Below are 24,371 nucleotides of genomic sequence, written 5' to 3' on the forward strand. Positions count from 1 at the left end.
GAACCTACAGACCTATAGCCATCTAATCTTCGATAAGGAAGCTAAAACAATAGAATGGAAGAAAGCCTCTTCAGTAAATGGTGCTGGCAAAATTGGTGAACTATATGTAGAAAACTAAATCTAGATCCTTATATATCACCCTGCACCAGAATCAACTAAAAATGGAACAAAGACCTAGGAGTCAAAGCAGACATTCTGAAAACATTAGAGGATGGAATAGTAGAAACCCTAAGTCTCCTTGGCACAGGCAGAAATTTTCTTAATAGAGACCAGGAAACACAACAAATCAAAGAAAGGTTGGACAAATGGGATTGCATGAAGTTGCAGAGCTTCTGCACGGCAAAGGACATAGCTAGCAAGAGCAAAAAAATCCCACGGATTGGGAGAAGATATTCACTAGCCATACAACAGACAAGGGTCTCTTATCTAAAATATACTTGGAACTCAAAAAATTAAATCCCCCAAGAACAAATCCTCAAAGAAACAACTGCCCAATATATAAGTGGGCGAAAGACTTAAAGAGAAATTTCTCTGAAGAAGAAAGAAGGATGGCCAATAGACACATGAAGAAATGCTCAACCTCCCTAGCCATAAAAGAAATGCAAATCTAAACAATATTGAGATACCACCTCATTACAGTTAGAATGGCAAAAATCAAGAACTCTAACAACAACAGATGCTGGAGGGGATGTGGACAGAAGGGAACCTTACTTGATTGTTGGTGGGAGTGTAAACTTGTTCAACCACTTTGGAAAGCAGTATGGAGGTTTGATATAATGGTTCAACAGAAGGAGATCCAGTGTATCTTTGCTATATCTATTCCCTGCAGCAAGGTACAAGGGGGTCAAGAGGCCTTTAGTTTGGCCATTGGTGTCTGCATCATGATGAAATAAAGAAGCCATTCTGGTATTACTCCATGTATAAGTACAGTGCAGGGGTGTCCAGCCATTCACAGTTATTACATGAATATCTGCTTTGAGCCACCAACTCATGGACAATGTGTAAGTGTCCACTTTAGGCTTCTCGAGGAAGAAGGGTATACTCATCGTTATCCCTAGTATTCACATGAGTGGCCTTTTTGGAAAGTAGTCTCTGCACTGTACTAAAGCGATTAATTTCGGCAGACCAAAAAGAAATTTGCTTGAATCCTTCTCCATTTTTCTCTTGCAATTGATACCATTTCTCACTTTTTCATCTTGTTCCTCATCTTCATCAGAATTGCCTATCCAGGGACTTGAGTGCCAGTGAGAATGAAGTGTCCATATATTTCCCCAATAGTTCACATTGGATGAACTGGTCAGAAAAATCCGGTGAATTTTCTGCATCTGTTTTTTCACTATTATTTATTTTCTCTTTGTTCATTTTTAATATTCTAAATTATTCTAACTGGGGAGTAGGGAATTGGTAGAGAGCAGAGGAAAGATTTTCCTCTGTATTCAAAGGTACAGACTGAAAATGAGGACCAGTGGTGTCTTCATGTGCAGCTTATTCTAGGAATAAGAAAATAGAAAATAATGCCTTCTATGTAAATTAGTTGGGAAATGGCAGAGTAGAAAGTGAAATGATGCAACAAAAAATTAAAGCAAATAAATTAGGATACTTATGGAGCAATCATATTGCCTATGAGAAACATGAAAAGGAGAGAGGAAGCGAGAGACAAATGTGCAATGATCTAGCTATCCACAAAATCCATCCCTCTGATCAATTTATGGAGCAAACAATTTTATTTTTGAAAAGAGGTGGAAATAGAATTTAAGATCAGATGTCTCCATTGTTTTTAATTATATTTTTATTATCCTAAATACTTGGACAATGGAATTTCCATTCAACAAATCAGTTTTTTTATTATAATGGATCTTTATATAACTTTTCCACACCCTTCCAAACCTCACCCCACTTTAATTTTTTCTAGTTTCATACTATCTGCATTCAATATTATACTTTCACTCTCTTCCTCCATAACTTCCTTTATTCCTTCCTTTTGACTTCAGCTCACATCTTCCAAGTGATAGTTTCCTGATACATATTTTGTTGGATTAAAAGTTCTTTTATAAGTAATTACACCTTTGAAGTACTCCTCTGCAAATAGCATGCTTTGGTTAATATTTTTTGTGTAAACCTGTATAAATTTCTAGCTTCCAAATATGAGACAGAACATGTGTCCTTTGTGTGTGTGGCTCTGACCTCTTCACGTAATATATTTTTAGATCTATCCACACACACACTTACCTAGGCCAACTCTGACTAGCATTTTCCAAAGCTAATTTATCTTCATGAGTTAACTGACCTAGGAGAGGAACTTGATCCCCTATAAATGAATATTTTAACTAGGTCTTGCTAGTTGACACGAGATAAAGAGAAGCCCAATGGAAATGTTCTGGAGCCTGTCTGACTCAAGCTCACACTTGACATCCTGGCTCCTCGATAGGCAGAGATCTCAGGATCAAAGTTCGAAGCCAGCCATAAGCTGGAAAGCCGATAAGATTCTTCTCTGCATGGAACCACCAAAAATCCAGACGTGGAGCTGTGGCTCAAGTGGTAGAGTAGCAGCCTTGAGCATGAAAACTCAGAGAGACAGCTCCCAGATCCTCTGTTCAAACCCACACAAGAAATGGCCCCATTTGTTGCCCTCAGACTGCCTGGGCCTCAAGTGCCCTGTCACAGAGTGTGATACTGCACTGGTCCCTGGGTAGTGTATCAGAGCCTTCAGAAATAGGGTGGTGAAAGCCAGGCCTTCGCCTTTGTGCGCTCTCAACCACACAAGCTGGAGGCAGAGCATGACAAGGCCAGCAGCTTGAAAAGTGGAGAAGATCCCCCTCTGCCAGGGTGATTAGAGTGGGCTTCTTAGAGGCAGCACTTAAAAGGGGGTCTTGCTTAAGAAGGAGGATGTGACAGGAAGCACAGATAGATAAGATGCCATAGATAAAGGACAATATAGCAGAGCATGTTCTTTTCCAGCCAAGGCTGCTGGTTAGATACTCGGTAAATATGTGCAAGACAGTCCCGAGACAGGCCCAATGGGTCACAGAAGAACCGCTATCCAATGTTGGGATTGTGTCTTAGCAGTAGTGGGCTCACCTAGCACACAGGATATCGTGGGTTCGATTCCTATGTCCCACATACACATAAAAAGCCAGAAGTGGTACCGTGGCTCAGGTGGAAGAGTGCTCATATCAAGCAAAAGAAGGTCAGGGACAGCGGCTGAACCCTGAGTTCAAGCCCCAGCACTGTCAAGGTAAAACTTCACTCCAATGGACCTGGGTGAGAGGTGGATGGTGTGCCCTGTAGCACTTAGTAGGTCCATCCATGCTTTGTGTCTCCTTTTTGACAGAGGGGATCTGGACACTCTTTCTGCCCTGGGCACCCCTGGACCCAGTTATCAGCAACCCTCCCAACGTCTTCCACTGGGACATGAGAAATTCTCAGGTACCGGTTGGGTGTGGCGGGGGGATACAGGGCAAGCCTAAGAAGTTCAAATGTGTCTGATATGCCACAGACAACCAGGCCATCCAGAGGAAGCAGATGGTAGCTTAGAAAGGTGTTGTGATGTGAAGGGGGCACTTTAATGCCCATGGCCCTCCCCAGATTCTGAGCCTCCCTTTGCTGTCCCTGAGTAAGGTAGAGGAGGGTCTAGGTGGTAGTGTCTAGAGGAAGACTCATTGGAAATTGAAAAGAATAAGACACGTTAGGCCATGCACTGATGGCTCATGCCTGTCATTCTGGCTACTCGGGAGTCTGAGATTGAGAGGGCCTTGTTTCCCAGCACAAGGTGGTTAGTCCAATGAGAGTCTCATCTCCAATCTCCATCTGGAAGTGGTGCCATGGCTCAATTGGTAGAGCCATGGCCTTGAGCAAAATTCATCATCAGGGACAGTACCCAAGCCCTGAGTTCAAGCCCCTCATCCAAAAAAACAAGAATGAAAGACACCCCTTGCTTGCCAGAGATGGTGAAGGAGTGGGGTTGCTCTGGTTGGGACACCAGGTTCTGGCCTCATTGTACAGCCATTTCTAAGAACTCCCCAAGATTGGCCGAGTGTGAATTTACAGCAAGCTTGGCGTTGTCTTACCAAGAATTCCAGAGGTTGTGGCCTATCGTAGGCAGGGAGTGAGCAAATGGGAGCAGGGTTGGAGGGTAGTGTTGATTGTATTCTCTCCAACCAAGGAGGAATGGCTTTGGATACTGGTGTCAAAGTCTGAAAGTGAAGGGTTGCATGTGCTTTATGGCCTGACAAGTTGGGTTTCCCCTGGTTGTAAGAAGGTGGCTGAAACCAGGCACTGGCAGGGTCTCACAACTCTCATCCTAGCTACTCATGAGGCTGAGATCTTAGGATCACGGTTCAAAGCCAGCTTGGGTAGGGAAATCTGGGAGACTTTAACTCAAGGGAAGCACCAGAAAACTGGAGGTGGTGCTGTGGCTCCAGTGGTAGAGCGCACACCTTCAGCTGAAGAGCTGAGGGATAGCACGCAGGACCAAAGTTCAAACCCCATGAACAACAACCAAAATAATGTGGCTGAGTTATCTTCATAGTGGTATGTACAATAGGAAATGCCATGCCTTTTTATGAGCCATTCCAGATGTGTGAGAGGCTCTGAGTTTTGTCAACATTTGGTCTGAGGAACGTAGTACCATCTTCTTGGAATTCAGTTGCTCAGGGACTGCTGAGGCATTGGGCTAACCGTGTGTGTGTGTGTGTGTGTGTGTGTGTGTGTGTGTGTGTGTGTGTGTGTGTGTGTGTGTGTGTGTGTGTACATTTTTCCGTCATCATTCTCTGCCCACTTCCTGGGTGCTTGTCTGCCTCTTCCTGACCTTGGATGGTGGCCTTCAACAATAGCATCCTTGTCTTTAGTTGTCTATCATGGTCTACAATGAGTCCTAAGTTGCCAGAGACCTGCATATTCCAGATTTTCCTTGGGAACCAAGTCTGGCTGTCCATATATTTGTTCTCATCCAGGAGATTCTGGTTCCTCAGGGCCGGCTGGCATATGTTCTTTCCTGCCTCTGGGGGATCAGCTTCAGTCATACTGTGTCCTGTCCTTTTCTCATCTGGGCCCCTGGCTGCATGTCCCACTCCCAGCAGGCTGGTAGTGGTGTTGGGGAAGGGTAGTTGCCAGTGGCTCTGGCAAACTAGACCTTGATAGCTGATTGAAGGCTCCCCAAACAAGGATAATCTTTGGCTACATGAGAAGTGAGGCCAAGGTGGCTTGGATGTATTGTTCGATGTCTAGGAAATGTCAACATTCCTTATCATAGGCAAATCTATCTTCTGGCCACAGCTGGGCCTCTCAGGTCCTTCTAGACAATTCTGGATTCCCAGAATACAGAGACATATACTTTAGATTCCAGGGCCAGGTTACTGGGGATGAGAGATTGATATGGCCAGTACATCAAGGTTTGGGGGCATTAGTTTTGACCTGGATGAGCTGAGCTAAAACTGGGGGGCAGTCCTGAGTCATAGTCACAGTAAACTCTCAAGCCAGATCAAGTGGTTTCTCCGTAAGTCCTTCTTGAGCTGAGGGGCATCAGCCATGGCAGTAAGTTCTATGGAACCTGCCCACCGATCTCAATTTGGGGCTGCAGGATCAAGGGTTTCTCCTTGGTAGTTGGCCCATGATTGCAGAACTTCATCTGCACCCCTTCCCCAAGCACTGATGAGAAAAGCAGGGCAGCCAGCCCTCAGACTCCTGGGATAGTGACTGCTACAAGCAGCAGCCAGTTGGCTGTGGATTCCTGAGCCTACAATACTTTTATGAGCCCAACTCAACACCTGCCCAAGGTCTGACTGACAAATTTGCACTCTTGTGATACATGTGTGACTGGGCATTATCTGGTGTGACATCTTGTAGCTCCTGCCCCTCTTGGCTCAGAACCGTCCTCTGAGACAGTGATTTACTGCTCTGATCCTCATTGCACCCATGACAGATGCCATTCTGATGATCTTCATGCCTCAAGGCTAGATACTTTTCTGGTACTGTGGCCTGCTCTGTAGGCAATGACCTAGAAACAGTTTGCTACCAAGACTTGTAGGACACCTAGACATTAGGGGACCCTCAGGTGCTCACTGGAAAGAACTCTGCCTAGAGTTACAGAGTAAGGTCTAAACAGACCAGGTGTTGGTCATGTGGCTCGAACTCTGGGCCTGGCTGCTGTCCCTGCGCTCTTCACCTTAGCACTTGTGCCACAGAGCAACTCCGATTTTCTGTAGGTTCCTTGGAGATCAAAGTCTCCCAGACTTTTCTGTCTGGGCTGGCTTTGAAATGTGATCCTCACATCTCATCCTAGTGAGGATCTAGGATGACAGGCATGAGCCACCTGTGCCTGGATGATCTGGCCTTACCCCACTGTGGAATAGAAGCTCCTAAAATCTTTTCTTTAATTTTCCTGTACTAGTATTGGGGCTTGAACTCTGGGCTCTGGTCTCTAAACTTTTTCCTTTAAGGTAACCACTTTACCACTTGAGCCACAGTTCCTTTTCTGGATTTTGGTAGTTAATTGGCACGAAGAGTCTCATTAACTTTCCTCTCCTGAGCTGGTTTGACCCTCGATCTCTATCTTAGTCTCCTGACTAGCTATGATTTATAGGGGTTGAGCCACTGGTGGTATTGGGATAGAAGCTTTTCTAAAGCAAGAGTTCTTCCCTGTGTTTGCCCTGACTCCTCCATGCAAAGGAGGCCTGTGGGTCAGAAGCTCTGAAAACAGGTTTCCAACCACAGGAAATGGCTTTGGGTCCCTGGCGAAAAGCCAAGCTAATCTTCCCCTGGGCGCCATTCTTGGACCCCTCCCTCTGCCCTGGGATTCAAGTCAACATTGACCCAGCCTTGAATTTCCTGTCATACATTTCTGAAGCCATATAACCTTCATACCACTCACACCACCTGATCTACAGTACATCTCAGGTCCTTTGCCCATGCTATTCCTTCTGCCTGAGGCTCTTTGTCTTGTACCCACATATTAGAACTACTGTGGAATTTTGGCACTGGCTATATCACTTCCTGGAGCAAATCTTTCCTTCTCTTCTCCATCTTTATTTTTTTTAATATTGAGTTGCTAGAGATGGAACTTGTGCAAGCTGACTGGCAAATGCTCTATATTGGGGTGTGTGTGTGTGTGTGTGTGTGTGTGTGTGTGTGTGTGTGTGTGTGTGTGTGTGTGTGTGTGTGTGTGTGTGTGTGTGTGTGCCAGTCCTCAGGTTTGAATTCAGGGCCTGGATTCTATCCTATCCCTGAGGTTTTATGCTCCAGGCTAGCACTGTACTACTTGAACCACAGCTCTACTTCTGGCTTTTGGAGTGTTTAATTGTTGAAAAGTATCTCATATTGACTTTCCTGCTTGCAATTGGGATCTTCAGATCTCTTACTCCTGAGTAGCTTACAGGGGTGAGCCACCAGCACCTGCCCTCTACCCTACCTCTTACCTATAACCTCGGCCCTACTCTGAGTTCCAGAATAATATGTCTCACCAGGCTCAATTGTTTTTGCGAGTCTTTGGTTGAACTCTAAGCTCATACTTAGGAGAGACTCTAAACATGTGATGACTGGGACAAATGCTTCTATTTAATTATGTATCATATTTCAACACTTAATAAAATGTTAATTAAAATGAGTCAATGCTCTAAATTGTTGTGTATAATTTTATAATAGATGTGTAAAATATAATATTACGTGTATAATAATACTAAATACAATAATCAAATGAATCAAAGAAAAATAAAATGCAAAATTAACAAAAAAATTCATAATATGAAATTAACATACATATATAAGTATATATCATGTATTACACATGCATAAAAATATTTTTCCCTTTGCAGGGCCGACATTCAGGCTCTGGGAACTGTATCCTGATTTTCTTTTCCTCAAGGACAATGAGCTTAGCCTTCACCCATGGTGCAAAAGAGTTACCTGGATGGTGAGCTCGAAAACTAGCAATGGCAGAAATACTGGCCTTAGTTCCAAGACAGTGATTTAATTTTTTTGATGGAAGCAGTTATATTTATTCAGTTCCATACTTAACATTGAAAAAGCAGTGTTGAATTTTGTACAGCTATGCAAACAAACTTCCCTTACCTGCAAAGGTCTTCTCTGAAAACTGCTATGTTTCTTTTTTATTGTATGTTATTTATTGTAAAAATGTTATACAGGGGGGTTACATTTCCAGGAGCAAGGTAATGAGTACATTTCCTATTGAGCATTGTTTACCCCTCCTGTGTTTTTCCCCTAACATCCCTTCCCTCCCATCTCCACAACTACCTCCCCTTGCCGAGGTCAGTGACTTAGTTTTTCATTTTTGGTTGGCACGGGGTTTGAACTCAAATAATGGCAACTCTTCGTTCACATTGCTACAGATTTACCAAGACCCTGAGTTCAAATCCCAGGCTAGAAAAGAAAACTGGCAGAAATTCCAAACCAGGGAGCTTTATTTTTTTAATTTAGTTAAATAATTTATATATATATATATATACATATATATATATGTATGTATATATATATATATATATATATATATATATATGTATTATTTTTGGCCAAGCATGGGGTTTGAACACAGGTCGTGGAAATTCTCCTTCAGCTTGGATCTCCCTTGTCTGGGGTGCAGTCTCTAGACCCATAGCCGATCCAGGGATCCTGGCCCCATAGGGCTTTCAGGAAGAAAAACAATTTGGAAAGCACAAAAAGGGGTGAGCTGCAGAGAGCTGGGGTTTTACGATTTTTTCCTTTGGACAGTGACCATCCTGGGTCTGAAAGATAAAGCTGCAATGTGGACCTGACCTGCCATTGCTGGTGGCTGGTGAGGTATCAGTGAAGCCATAGTCCTACCTGTCAACATAGGCCCTGGGTTCATATCGCAGTCCTGACATCAATTGCCAGAGATCACAAGAGCTTCATTCCTATGCATAGGAATACTGATTGAAATAGTAGTTTAAACATTGGTATACAAAAAATTGGATGCAATAATCCTGGAATGCTGATTGAGCTTAATTAATAGTTTTTAAGCATGAAAAGAATAATATTCCTTCAAAGGTGGTATAATAAATACCTAAGAGTTGGTAGGAACATAGTAGGTCTCATTTTATCATAGATAGATGGCTGTGGAACTCTTTACCAATATATATATTTATTTGTATACCTCCATCTGCCTATCCATGTATCGTTGTTTTGGACAAACCTGAGGGTCGATCTCAGAGCCTGGGAACCACCTGACATCTTCATTGGCTAGAGGCTGCCATGCTCAAACTCACCCAATCATGAATTGTGCCTGCTAGGCACAAAGTTCAGATCCTGGCACGGCCAGGCATGATGGAGAACGTATCTCACATATAGATGCTGTGTGATAGGATGTAAACAATATAATAAATGGTATAGGTTTCATCAGAGTCAATAAAATAAATTCTAAATAAATGAATGACACAAGAAATAAAATAAATAACCATACCAAAACAATATTGCCTGAACATCTGTATGGAAGAATAAATCCTATTTTTAAAGTATATATAAGGATGGCTGGGAAGGTGGCTCAGGGGTAGAGCTCTTGCCTTGCCTGCATGAGGCCGTGGGCTGGATTCCTCAGCAGCACATAAGCAGAAAAAAAGCTGACAGTGGCGCTGTGGCTCAAGAGGTAGAGCACTAGTCTTGAGGTGAAGAGCTGAGGGACAGCCCCCAGGCCCAGTGTTCAGGCATATGAGTGGACCAAAAAAAAAAGTATATAAGGAATACCTTTTCCAGGCCTGAGGCATGAATTCAGCCCCCCTATGCTGATGGAATGGTGGTAGAGCCTGAGATACTCGTTTCTGGACATGGTATCAGTCATAAAATGTGAACGATCTCATCCTTGAATGAGTAGTTCATGCATGATGCAAGTAGGAAATGATAGGCAAGACTCATGGGGTATCGATTATTTGTAAAGAAGTTGATGAAGCATGACAATAATCATCACAGTCATGAAATGGAGGCATCAGGAAAGATCCACGAATCGGTAGTCACACAGATTAGATTCTACCACAGGTTACCACCTCTTCTATTCTATGCAAATGTGTACTTATTTGCATACAACCTTCAGCTTATGAATGGATGACTCTTGTGCTCCCAGCTGTCCCCTCGGTGGAGAGGGCTCAATCGCAGGTCCCAAAGGCTGGGGTGCTCATGTGGACCCATTTGCCACTTTGTCCTGCTAGGTCCCGAGTTCAGATTCCACGTCCTGCCAAAAGATTCATCGTGATGTCAGAAGTCAATCTTTGCACCTGTTTTCTTTCCTGTGCAAGTCCTGGATCTCAGCTGGGATGGAGAATGCATGGGCCACCCTGTGGCCATGGGAATAAGCACAGTTAAACCTGTCACCATATACTCAAGAAAATATACAATACACCCACGAATAGCATACAAAATAAAGAGAATAACTACACTCAATGTACGATGCAGTCCACACAGGGAGGTGCATATATATTCCAGGTTTCAATGATCATTGAGGACAATTTTGGTCTCCCTGGGGTTCCATCTCAGTTCCTGGTAATGGCCCAGCTCCTTAGTGGCTCACAGTCTGGTGTGATCAGGTGGACCCATTGGGCGGTTGGGCCTCCTAGGCTCAAAGTTCGAATCTCAGCACTGCCCAAAATTCACTCTGATGTGAGAAGCCAGTCGTTGCACCTGTTTTCCTGTATTGTGCAACATCTGGGTCTTAGCTAGGAAGGAGAATGTATACGCGACTCTATACTGATGGGAGTAGGTTGTCATCCAATTCACCACAGTAATATCTGTTATCCTATACTCAAGGAAACACACAATGCATCAATGAATAAGACACAAAACAAAGAGAATGACTACATCAAACCCAAGATGCCGCCCACCCATGTTTGGAAATATATATCCACTGTTTAATTATGAATTTATGACTATATTGGCTCCCACCAAGGCTCCATCTCAGTTCCCAGGAATGGCCTAGTTCCTTAGTGGCTCTCAGCCTGTTGTGCTCACCATGACCCATTCACCAATTGGACCTGTTAGTCTTTGAGTTGAAATTCCAGCACTACCAAATGATTCATTCTGATGTGAGAAGCCTATAGTGGCACATGTTTTCCTGTCCTGTGATTGTCCTGTGTTTCACTGGGGATGGAGAATCCTATATTGGCAACTCTTAACCATGGGAATAGGTTGTCATCCATGTCACCAAAGTTATATCTGTAATCATATGCAATAAAATACACAATACCTCCATGAATAAGACAGAAAATAGAATGAATAACTACACTGAATGCAAGATGCAAACCAAAACTGTAGGTAAAGAGAAATCCTATGTTAAAAAGGTGGGCTTGCTATTTTGTCCAGTGCTGGGCCTTCAAATCAGGCCCTGCACCAGGCCTGACATTCTAGTCTTCAAAGATGGTGAGCTTCCCCTTCCCCCACAGTGCAACAGAGTTACCCAGATCTGAGCTCAAATCCCAGCACTGACAAAAGATTCATTCTGATATCAGAAACCAGTCGTATCTTTTATCCTATCCTGTGAAAGTCCTGGGTCTCAAATACTAGGGAGAATGCATAGACAACCCTGCAACCATGGGAACAGGTTGGCATCCATGTCAAAACAGTTATACCTGTCACCATTCTTATTAAAATACACAATACCTCCATGAATTAAAGACAAAATAAGGAGAATAATTGCATTTAACACAAGATGCTGTCCACACATGTATGTCAATATAGATCCTATGTTTAAATTATGAATTTCTGACTATAGCGGACCACCCTGGGGATCAATGTCAGATTCTGGGATTGGCCACACTCCTTAGTTGCTCACAGGTTCAAAGAACACCATGACTGATTGGCCAATTGGTTTTGCTCTCCCCCCAGTTCAGATCGCAGCACTACCAACAAGTGGATCATGGAGTAAGAAAGAGAGTGTGAAAATTTTTTTCCTTTTCTCTGAGAATCCTGGGGGTCAGGCATGATGGAGAACATTTCTACAAATCTAGATGTTCTGTGATAGGTTGTCATCAATGTAATAAACAGAATGGTAAATAAATGAATAAAACAAAAGATACAAGGAACACACCAAACATGTATGGACTGAACATCAATGAGTAAGTATAAATCTTATCTTTTATATATATATATATATATATATATATATATATATATATATATATATATATATATATATATATATATATATATATATATATATATATATAGTATGATTTCCAGGGCTGGGTCTTGAATTCAGGACTAGTGAACAGGCCTGAATTTTTATCTTCATGTAAGGTGACCTTCCCCTTTAACCACATAGCTGCAGATTTACCCAGATCCTGAGTTCAAATCCAAAGCCTGTGAGAAAAAACTGTGTGAATTGCAAGCCAGGGAGCTGTATTTTTCTCAGCATGAGGCTTGAACTCAGGTCGTGGCAAGTCTGCCTCATATTTAATCACCCTAAGATGGGGTGAAGCCACTGGACACACAGGTGCTCCTGTGAGCCTAGAACCCCAGGTCTTGCAAGGAAAACAATGCACAGAAAAAATATGGCCTTTTATGTTTTCTTCCTTTGCAGTGACACTTCTGGGTCTGAATGACACTGTTGCAAAGGGTACTTCACCTTGCATGGCTGAAGGCTGACAGACTGTCAGGGAACCTTTGCCCATGTGGCAACATAGGCCCTCATTTCGAATCCCCGTCCTGACACCAACCAATGGCAAGAGATACTAAGAAACTGGCTCCCATCCAAAGGAACACCTTTGGAATTTTGTCAATGTCACAGTTGAATGAGTTCATCGTGCATGATTATCCTTCGAAATTAAACGGCATCATTTCAGAAGGCTGGTTGATTGTATTTAATATTTATGAAGCATTAAAAGAATATTATTACTTACAGGAACACAATAATTTTAGAACACTGAGTACTTTCATTAATAATTTAAGGATTTAAACAATAACATTAATTAAATGGATGCATAATGAATACTCAGGAATTCGTAGGAATATAGTCTATATGACTGAATAATGTGTAGACATCTCTGGTGCTCTATAAAGATATATATTTATTAGCATACTGCCATCTGCATGTCATTCTGTTTTTATTTTGTTAACCCCTGGGGCTCCTTGTCAAGTCCTGGGAACATCCTGTCACCTCAATTTGCCCCAGCATGGCCTGTTGACACTCACCCATTCTGCTTGCTTTACAGGATTCTTGCCACACCCCCATTCTTTCTTGTTTCTTTCTGACCAATGGGATACAATGCTGGCCACGCCCACATTCCATGCTGCCAGGTAGCACTGGGATTCCCTCTGTTAGTTTACACCACTACCAGTAGTTGAAGAAGGTAGAGGTGGCTGAGTGTTGAGGAAGAGACTCGAGGTGACTAGAGTATAGTAGGAAATTGATGTTCCCACCGCCATCCGGCCCCTTCCCTCCTTTCATGTGGTGCCAGGTTTCAAACCTCAGGCAATGGCGTGCTCCCAGCAGGCCTAAATCCCCAACCTGCTCCCTGCACCTAGTGATCTGCTCTGGGCCCATGTGTCCGCAATGATGCTGCCATCGCTGCTGCCCCACTTGGAGCAGCTGCCAACAGTTTCTCTCAGCAACACAGGTGAGTGGCTGCCCCAACACCAACTCAACTCGGGTCAAACACCCCTCTGCGGGCACCATGACCCCCCTGCTTGTTTCCTCTTCTGGCTCTGATGAGCGAACTTTCTGCCTTGAGCATTTCTGAGATAGAAAATATATGCTCAGGCTGAGTTGGAATGCGGTCCTCCTGTGAAAGATATGCTCCAGCAGGCCTGGTCCTCTCTAGTTGGGATGGTAGACCTGTGGCACCTTGCTCAGTCATTGATTTAGATGCATTATCCCAAACTCAGTCCACAGCAGCCGATTCTTGACCACACATGAAGCTCTTGGTAGGGCCTCAACCAATGGACCTCATTCTCCTCACAGGACAGTTGTGAGGAAACAAGGGATTTATACAGAGAGATCTCTGGAAAACATCTAGGCAGAGAGGGAGAGGCCTTCAGATAAGGTTTTGGCAATTTTGTGAGCATATGACAGGAAGATACCATAAAGGGCTCAGGTGGGACCTGCTATTAATCGTACATCAGGTGTGGGATTATGAACCGAAACATGGCTATCTTTCATTATTAACCTATCCCCATGAGGAAGGGGATCCTTCACTTTGTTAAGTTTTGCAGCTAGGGAAACAGGCACAGAGAAGCCAGGTGACCTACTTATGACCTCAAGTTTACAGGAAGCTCGGCCTGACTTCTCTACCATGATCCCTAAGACAATGGGTGCTATTCAGTCCACTTCTTGTGGTGGGAAGTCCACTTCTTTTCAGTCGTGGGTCTTGAACTCTAGGATTGGGCACTGTTCCTGTGCTCTTCAGCTCAAGGCTAGCACTCTATCACTTGAGCCCACAGTGCCCCTTCCACTTTTCTGGTGGTTCATTGGAGATAAGATTCTCACAGATGTTCCTGCCTGGGTTGTCTATGAACCCTGATCCTCATATCTCAGCCTTCTGTTTAGTTAGGATTAGAGTTCTAAGCCAGTAGCACTGGATTTTACTGTAATTCTGGTTCTCTCTCTCTCACACTTTCTCTGTCTTTCTGTCTCTCTGTCTCTCTCTCTCTCACTCTCACTCTCTCTCTCAGAAACTGGCTGAATGGGTGCTATAGGAGGTGGCCCAACATCCCCATGTGGCTGGAACCTAAGATGGCCTACTCATTCTGGTTCTGGAGGTGGGTGGTGGGTCAGGAGCAGTCTCACTCAGCGTGTTGATATATCTCCATGAGATAAGCCCTGTGAGGGTTATATATTGACAATCTAGCCTTACTGGATTTATTTTATTGTATTTTTTCTGCATAATTTTCTACCACATGGCCAATATTATGCCAGGTGTATGTACCAAATATGTACCAATATCATGGTACATAGTTATAGAATGAAAATATAATGTCAACTTAAGAAAGTCATTTAGGGCTCTGGGAATGTGGCTTCATGATACGGTGATTCCCTAGCATGCATGAAACCCTGAGTTCAATTCCTCAGTACCACATAAACAGAAAAACACTGGAGGTGGTGATGTGCCTCAAGTGGTAGAGTGATAGACTTGAGCAAAAAAATTTCAGGAATTATTCCCTAGCCTTTAGTTTAAGTCCCTTGACTAACAAAAACAAAATACAAAAAACAAAAACAAAACAAACAAAAAAACATTTAGTTAATAAATACAAAATAAAGAAACCATACTTGGAATATATATTGCTTCTGCCATACTGACACCTGACAATAGTCCCTAATTCATGTACTTCACTTATATTAGGATATTGTTTTGAAGAAAGAGTTTTGTTCATTAGGTCACAGCAATTAATGGCTTGAATGTGCTTAGATGTCAGGTGAAGATTAATTCTGGAAATTCAAAGATTACAGGTTTTTGAATGGTCACTGCTAATCACAATGAGAAGGGTACTCTAAGTGAGATTTGGAAATATTTTTGGTCATTTATGGCACCAAAACGGCAGAGGCAAAGTAACGGTTGTGACAGAAAAGAAGGAATAATTCCAGAGATAATGAATAAATGATAGTAACTAAGGTATATCAGAATTTTTTTTAGAGAACCATTTTTGGTTTTTGAATAAATAGTTATCAACTAGTCTTATTCCTCGGTGTGTTTAGCATTCTAAATCTCTTAGACAACTTCTTAATTTCTGTGCAATAACTGTATCTCCTGTGCTGTTCTTTCATACCTTATCTTCTTTGCTTTCTAAAAATCTGAATCTTTCTATATTTCTCTATGAACATTTCCTGATACTAAGTACACCTAAAAAGATGGCAGAAGATGTTAATGTAAGGATGCCATAGCTTATGAGTCATTAATGAAACAACATGGAAAGGAGGTCATATTTATTGCTACCTCAAATTTTCTGAAACGCTGCAATGCCATCATTTCATTCAAATTTCCATTATTTGTCTGCATAGTGTCATTCAGTGCACATAAGCGCAAATATGAGCTAGGTGCTGGTGGTTCACGCCTGTAATCCTAGCTAATCAGGAGGTTGAGACCAGAGGATTGTGGTTCAAAGCCAGCCTGGTCAGGAATGTTCATGAGACCCTTATCTTCAATTAACCACCTGAAACCCAGAAGTGGTGGTGTAGCTTAAGCAGTAGAGCACTCAACTTGAGCTGAAGTCCTTAGGGAGTTTGCCCAGGTTCTGAGTTTAAGCCCCACAACCAACAAAAAGTCCAAATATTACCTTAAGTTTCCCCAAAAGGAAGGACAATATCAATAATCTTCCCAAGCAGAAAAAATAATTTCAAAATGATTCAATGCACCTACTTTTGCTGAGTTATTTAAGTTATGGCTTCTTTGCTAGACATATTCTCTTCCTTTAAACATTGTCAAATATTAGCTTTATAATGAACTTCATCTAATATTTTTGTTCCAAAGAGAAGACTATACAATTGATGTCACTTAGATTTCTTACTATTTTAAGTCAAAGCCAAACCAGGCAGGAGAGTCTGTCAAACTCTTATCGCAAATTGAACACCATAAAACCAGAAGTGGAGTTTTGGCTCAAGCAGTAGAGTAACAGCTTTGGAGGCAGGTGGGCAGGAAAGACAACTGTTCAGGGACAGGATCCAGCCTCTAGGTTCAAGCCCCAGAACCAGCAGAAACTAAACAAACAAGCAAACAAAAATCCCAGATATTTCTTTGGGACCCTCTTTAAAGGAGTACTGGTCAGAGAAGAGTCTCCTTTGCCGATCATACTCACTGGATCCTGCTTTTTTGGAATCCTTATATTCTGGAGATCTCAGGGCCAGAACAAAGGAATTGATAACTTTCTCCTACATCAAGAGAATCATCTCAGGAGAGAAATATCCTTCCATAAGACATTTTAAACCTCCATGTCTTTGTTCCTTTGCAGAACACATTTTTTTATATTTTATTTTATTTTATTTGAGAACATACAGTACAGAGGGGTTACAATTACATGGGGAGGATAATGAATACATTTCTTACCAAGCATTGCAGCCTCCTCCTTTGTTTACCCTTCACCTCCCTTCCCAGCCTCCTCCCTCCCCCCACCCAATCATACCCCCCTCCCCCCCCACCGACATTGTAAAGCTGGTTTTGACATGACATTTTGTACTTCTCATTGTTGCAACAGGTCCACCTGTACCCTTAAACGACTTGTTTGTCGCCATCTCCTCCACATGTTATACTGACATCAAAAATAGTGAAAGCAGGGGTTACACTGTGGGGGAGGGACATACTTGGTACTCAAAAAATTAAACCACCCAACAACAAATCCTCAATAAATAAGTGGGCAAAAGACTTAAAGAGAAGTTTCTCTGAAGAAGAAAGAAGGATGGCCAATAGACACATGAAGAAGTGTTCAACATCCCTAGCCATAAGAGAAATGCAAATCAAAACAACATTGAGATATCACCTCACACCAGTTAGAACAGCAAAAATCAAGAACTCTAACAACTACAGATGCTGGAGGGGATGTGGACAGAAAGGATCCTTACTTCATTGTTGGTGGGAATGTAAACTTGTTCAACCACTTTGGAAAGCAGTATGGAGGTTCCTCAAAAGAGTTCACATAGAGCTCCCCTATGACCCAGCAATCCCACTTTTGGGCATTTACCCAAATGTTTACAAACAAGACCACACTAAAGCTACCAGCACAACTATGTTTATTGCAGCATTATTTACCAAAGCTAAGATATGGAACCAACCCAGATGCCCCTCAGTAGATGAATGGATCAAGAAAATGTGGTATATATACACAATGGAATTCTATGCCTCCATCAGAAAAAATGACATTTCCCCATTTGTTAGGAAATGGAAAGGCTTGGAAAAAATTATATTAAGTGAAGTAAGCCAGGCCCAAAGAAACATAGGTCCCATGGTTTCCCTTATTTGCAATATCTATTATAGGTATGAGTCAAGCGGAAAAGGTCAGATAATGTGATGTTAAGAAAACGAACCCTTAAATATGTATTTAAATGTTTTCGTTTCTTTCATGCTTGTGTTTCTAACGCATTTTTAAGATTATTTCTTTGTTGCTTTGCAGGAGAACACTTTTAAAACAACGTTATTTCCTTTTGTTTTATGCTGGCCTTCAAATGATACATTATTTCCTTTTGTAATACTCTCAACTAGAAGTTTACAGAAAAATTTTATATGAGTAATGAGCACACTCAGAAAAGCCAGGGACATTTTCCTTCAAGCCTTGCGATACTTTTCTTGTACAGTAAAAGGAAAGCACAAGTTAAGTTGAACTTTGTTATTCCTCTATGTTCCATTCTACTCCTGGGTTCAGTTTCCACATCCTGTAACGGTTACTTTCAGTAACAATCAATGGTGCTGCTTGAGGTATAATGAATGTTTTCTGGCTTCACTGAAATAACACTAGGGCACCTTTGGACCTGAGGTTACACGTGTTTCAGAGACAACTTAGTAAAGAGAAAATATGAAATTTATATTGCTTACAAATACATTATACATGAGTACATTGTGTTCAAACTTTGTAAGTTCTCTGTAAATTAAGGCGAATTTTTAAATTGGAAGAAGGTTCTTAAAACATTCTTTTTGTGAGTGTACATGCTGTTCATTATTTCCCAAATGTACATGAGCTATGAGTAAAGGAAACAATAGTAATAATAGGAGAAAGAGAAGCTCTGTGTTTACGTATAAAGGTTCAATACAATATAGAAGATTACAAATAAGACAACATTGAAACAATAAATCCAAGTCGAGTATGTAGATTTATGGGAGTGATATACAGAAACCAAGACTCCTACTTGGAACATGAAGTATGATGCCACTCTCATTCTAAATCATGCTTGCTAATCATGCAATTTTGTAGAAAGAATGGAAGAATAATCCTGTTTCCAAAGCAAATCAGATATAAGAGCATGGATGGTGTGATGGCCTACAGCCTGGCTTTCAGTCCTGTGCATATAGGCTGTTTTGCCATCGATATTGGGGGTGGCATGATCCGTTTATGGAATATACTGCCAATAAAAACCAACTATGATGTAAACAATGTTTGACAAGTTGTTAAGTCCAAAGTTACAGTGGTAAGAATGATTACTGTTTAGCTTTTTTTTTTGGGGGGGGGAGTACAGTCGTGGGGCCTGAACTCTGGGCCTAGGTGCTGTCCCTCAGCTCTTCAGCTCAAAGCTAGCACTCTAACACTTGAGCCACAGCGCCACTTCTGGCTTTTTTCTTTTTGCTTATGTGGTGCTGAGGAATCGAACCCAGGGCCTCAGGGATGCAAGGCATGCGCTCTACCACTGAGCCACCTTTTCAGCCCTAGCTTTTTTTCTTTAAATAGCTAATTGCTTTTTAAAGTTTATCTGCTTATTTAATCTAGGAAATCAAAAGTTAATATTTGTTTTTTTTGGTGAAATTTGAAATTAGACAATTAAAAGCACTCATTGTCCTCAAATTAAACATTTAAAATTATTAAAACTTTGTTCATATGTTTTAGTTGTCAGAAATTTGAGCCATGCATGGGAGCTCATACATGTAATGCTAGCTGCTGGGTCTTGACTGATACAGAGAGGATTATGATTTGAGGCTAGCCCAGGGAAACATTCACAATATTGGATCTCAATCAATATCTGAACCAAATGCTTTGTGCTTCATATTTCATCTACTCAGAAAAGATAAAAAAGAAGGATTGTGGACCATGTTGGCCTGGTCATAAACAGAAAACCCTGCCATAAGAATGGATAAAGCAGGGCTGGGAAGGTGGCTCAGTGATAGAGTGCTTGCCTTGCATGCATGAGGCCCTGTGTTCCATTCCTCAGTACCACATAAGCAGAATAAAAAAAAAGCCAGAAGTGGAACTGTGGCTCAAGTGGTAGAGTGCTATCCTTGAGCCTTGAGCTGAGGGACAGTGGCCAGGCCCAGAATTCACCCCCCCACACACAAAAAAATAAGGCTAAAGCAGAGCTGTGTGCAGGTGCCTCATGCCTTGAATATTAGCTACTCAGGAGGCTGAGATCTGAAGATCACATTTCGAAAGCAGTCTAGGCAGGAAAGTCTGTGAGACTCTTATTTCCATTAAACCACAAGAAAATCAGAAGTGACACTGTGGCTCAAACAGTAGAGCACTTGCCTTGATCTGAAGAGTGCAAGGACAGTCTCCAGGCCCAGAGTTCAAGCCACATGACCAACAAAAACAAACGTGACTAAAGCAAAAAGAGCAGGCGTGTAGCTCACCTTTTAGAGGACCTACCTTAAGTGCAGAAGCCCTTAATTTAACTTCTAGTATAGAAATGAGGAAAAGATATGAAAAAAAGTAAGGGAGGAATTATGATATAATCAAATACTGGAATGATAAGTACTAAATAAAAGGATTACAGGTATTTTATATGAAAATATACTGATGGTTTACTAAAAAAATTATAAAATGTGAAATTCAGGCTGAAATACATGTACAACTTTTGTTTTTCTGTAAAATGATACTTATGTGCCCCTTTAGTTTAAAAGTAGTAAATGAGTTTAAAACAATATGAGTGGTTAGAAATGAATCATTATTTCTTATCACTTTGTCTGCTATAGTCACCACTTACAAAATCGAAACAATGTTGTTCATTTTAATTATTAATTCATTAATTTAATCTTTCATCTTTAGTGTATAGTCTATTGTGCACATCATTTAAATGTTTGAACTATCTTTGATTGTTTGTTTTTTATCCACCATGGATCTTGAACTCTGGCCTGGGAACTGTCCCTTAGCTCTTCACCTCAAGGCTACCACTCTACCACTTGAGCAACAGTGCCACTTCTGGCTTTTTCTGCTTATGTGGTACTGAGGAATTGATCCCAAAGTTTCAACATGCAAGGCAAGCACTCTAGCACTGAGCCAACTTCCCATCCCTGATTTCAATTTTTCCTTCAGACATGGGACTTGAGCACAGGGCATGGGTATTGTCCCAGAACTCTTTTGCCCATACCAGTTTAAACCACAGTGCCATTTCTTGTTTTTTTTAGTGGTTAATTGGAAATAGCAGTCTCATGGAAACTTTTCTGCCCAAGTTGTCTTTAAACCACCATATTCATTTCTCAGCCTCCTGAAAAGGTAGGATTACAGGCATGAGACACTTGAACCCAGCTGCTCATTTTTTTAAATGTTTAGTTCCCCTCAAATACGTACAAAGTGAGATGCAAATTAACTTTAAATGAACCACTAATTGAGGATGTTGAGATTACAAGTGTTTGCAATTTTTTTTACATTTTCTTTAAGATGTGGGGCTTGAACTCAGAGCCTGGGGACAGTCCCTGTTCTTTTGTGCTCAAGGCTATCACTCTACCAGTTTGAGCCAGTGCCCCGTCTGGTTTCTTGCTAACCAGTTTATGAGATAATAGTCTCACAGACTTTCTTACCTAGGTTTTCTTTAACCTCAATTATCAGATCTCAGCCTCCTGTGGTGCTACGATTACAGGCATGAGCCACTGGCACCAGCTTTTTAAAAAAGGGACAACAATTCATGAGCCATAAGCCTTGACTCATGCCTGTAATACTACCTACTCCAGAGGCTAAGATCTGAAGATGATGATTTGCATCTAGAGGTGCAAAAACGTCTCTGTGAATCTGTTATCTCCCATAAACTGTTCAAGAAAAACAGAAGTGAAGCTTTGGCTCAAGTGGTATAGTGTACTCTTGAGTAAAAACACCTAGATCCTGCGATCAAACTCCAATTCTTACATGCACACACACATACACACACACACACACACACACACACACACACACACACACAAACGACAAAGTAAATAGAAAATATGAATAAATCAATGAAAAATTTGAATATTGTAAGGACTTTTGGGTTTAGAGGTATGACTCAGTTGGTAGGACATTAGCTATTGATTGAATCTATCAGGTACCAAGGACATAAAAAAAGAATTATCTGCTCTGTATTTTTCTATTCTCCTACGTTGTCATTTGGGAAGTCTCTTCTTTTGAAAACAAATGTTTTAGCGGTGATACAGTGCAGCGTTACCTTTCTGTATGTCAGGTAACTAGTACATTTACTTCCTTTTACATAATCTTATCTGTTCCCCGATTCTCTTCCATACCCTCCCTCCCATCTTGAACCTCGACTTGCATGGTTCACTTTCATCAATGTCCAGTACAGCCAGAGGGCTCTGCTGCTGCAATTTTTCACCAGTTCCCACTAATTCTGTGCCCTTCCCCCATCTTCCCTGTATATTAGGTGAAGAATACAGACTAATCAGAAAATTAAAAGACAGATTAAGAAAAGTTCCTTTGTTTCCTTATCATTGCAATTCAATTCAATTCAATTCTATATATATATAGAGAGAGAGAGAGAGAGAGAGAGAGAATTGAATATATATATATATATATATATATATATATATATATATATAGTATTATATAGAAAAGGTGCTTGGGTATTACAACTTAGTGATTTTCGCCAAAGGCTTCCTCTTCTGTTCTTACGGTATATGATGCCTAGAGTCCTGCACAGTATGTCATATTCCATTGTGTTTTAAACCTTTCTTCCACATATCAGGGAGACATTTACCATTTGTCAATTTTATGTTGGCTTAACTTTCTTAACATGATTTATTCTAGTGTCATCCATTTCCCTGCAAATGACATTATTTTATCCTTTCTAATGGCTCTTTAAAACTTCATTGTATATAGATAGCATAACTATTGGTTCCATTCATTTATTGTGGGGCATCTGGGTTGTGTACATTTCTTGTCACTGTGAATTGAGCAGCAAGGAACATGGTTGTACAAAAGTCCTTGTCATTTTCTAGTATCTCCACTTCCCCACCAACATTTGTTGTCTGAATTCAATATATTTGGATAAGATGGTATCTCAGGATTACTTTGATATATACTTTCTTTATGGCCAGGGATGATGAACCTTTCCTGATATGTTTCTTTGCCGTTCTTCCTTCTTCTTCTGAGAAGTCTCTCCTTAGCTCCTCTGCCCATTTGGTGATTGGTTTATTAGATTTGGGAGGGGTAGTTTTCTGAGATCCATGTATACATTGCAAATTAGCCCTTTGTCTGATGTATTGCAGGTAAATATCTTTTCCCAATTTGTTCCCTGTCTTTTTAGTTTAGTGGCTATATACCTAGCCTGTGTAAGGTTTTTCCTTTGATGGAGGCCCATTTGTTGTGTCTCTCTCCTATCTGTTGTGCCCCTGGGATTCTATTCAGGAAGTTCCTGCCAGTACCTATAAGTTCTTTTTTTTAATTATTATTTTAATGGTAAAATCTTTATTTACTTTTATAAATACATCGCAAGACAAAACTTTTCAAAAATACTTTCCCCCCCAAAAAATTTAAAAAATAAAGGAAAGCTTGTAAGAGGTAGGCAGACTGTCTTGAGACCTCTTTTTGTTCTTAAGGAGAGCAGTGTAGGGCACGACAATTGCCCCACACCAAATACTGCCATGGGTTTGGCCTTGAGGAGAGAAAATCCCCAACTGGACTGAGTGTCCTCTGCTGGTCACAGCCATAGTTACACCTTCTAGTATCTATAACACTATCTAGGATTATCTAGTATGGATCCTATTATAGTTGGGCTATGCTGTATATAATGTTAAGCATTGAGAACATCTCTCTCTCTCTCTGCATATATGTGTGAATTATAAATTATAAGTTGGACTCCAAGTTCAACAAACACAAGTTATTCTCTATGTGTTCCCAGTGTCCCTATGAGGCTCTATCAACAAGCTGTTCATCTTTCCTGTTTAGATAACATTAAACACCATTGTTTTGTTAGGTCAAGAATGAAGATGAGGGGTGAAAATAAACTTTTGCCTTTGAATAGCTTATTATCCTCAACCCCAAACTAGAAGTTAAATTAGAAAATATTCTGTTTTTGTTGCCTCCAAAGCAATTACTCCATTATTGGTGAGGCCTGTGTGGTGTGGGGTACACTCCCAGCCTCCCCCATGCCCTGCTGGACCACAGCCAAGGCAACCCTGGGCCTTCCACTGGGCTCCATCCTTGAAAAGCTGCCTGATGGAGGGAGGTCAGAAAAATTTGCATTTACAAGTTTCCCAGAATGTGCTAGAACTTTTTTGGTCAGTTTTATAGAACTTTCTTGGTCAGTTAAGATTCCACCTCAATCTCTCCAGTATTTTCCAAGCAGATCAAGTCATTTGCAGATAATGAAGAAACTTTGTGGCCCAGGGGTCCAGGTCTTGGAATCAAAGATAGGACCAGGATGGCCAGGGGTCTCGTGTATGGTAGAGATGGCCAGGTGACTGGAGTTTCTGACTTTCCTGTTCTCCATGAGGCCTGAGCAGGGTGAAGGGCAAAGAGGAGATGTCTTCTACAATAGCCACTGAAGTGAGGGAGGTGGAAGGTTAGCTGTTCCAGTGGGCAGATATGGA

The sequence above is a fragment of the Dipodomys merriami genome, unplaced genomic scaffold, assembly GCF_024711535.1.
Source record: "Dipodomys merriami isolate MVZ:Mamm:240054 unplaced genomic scaffold, mDipMer1.0.p SCAF_312, whole genome shotgun sequence".
Taxonomy (NCBI): domain Eukaryota; kingdom Metazoa; phylum Chordata; class Mammalia; order Rodentia; family Heteromyidae; genus Dipodomys; species Dipodomys merriami.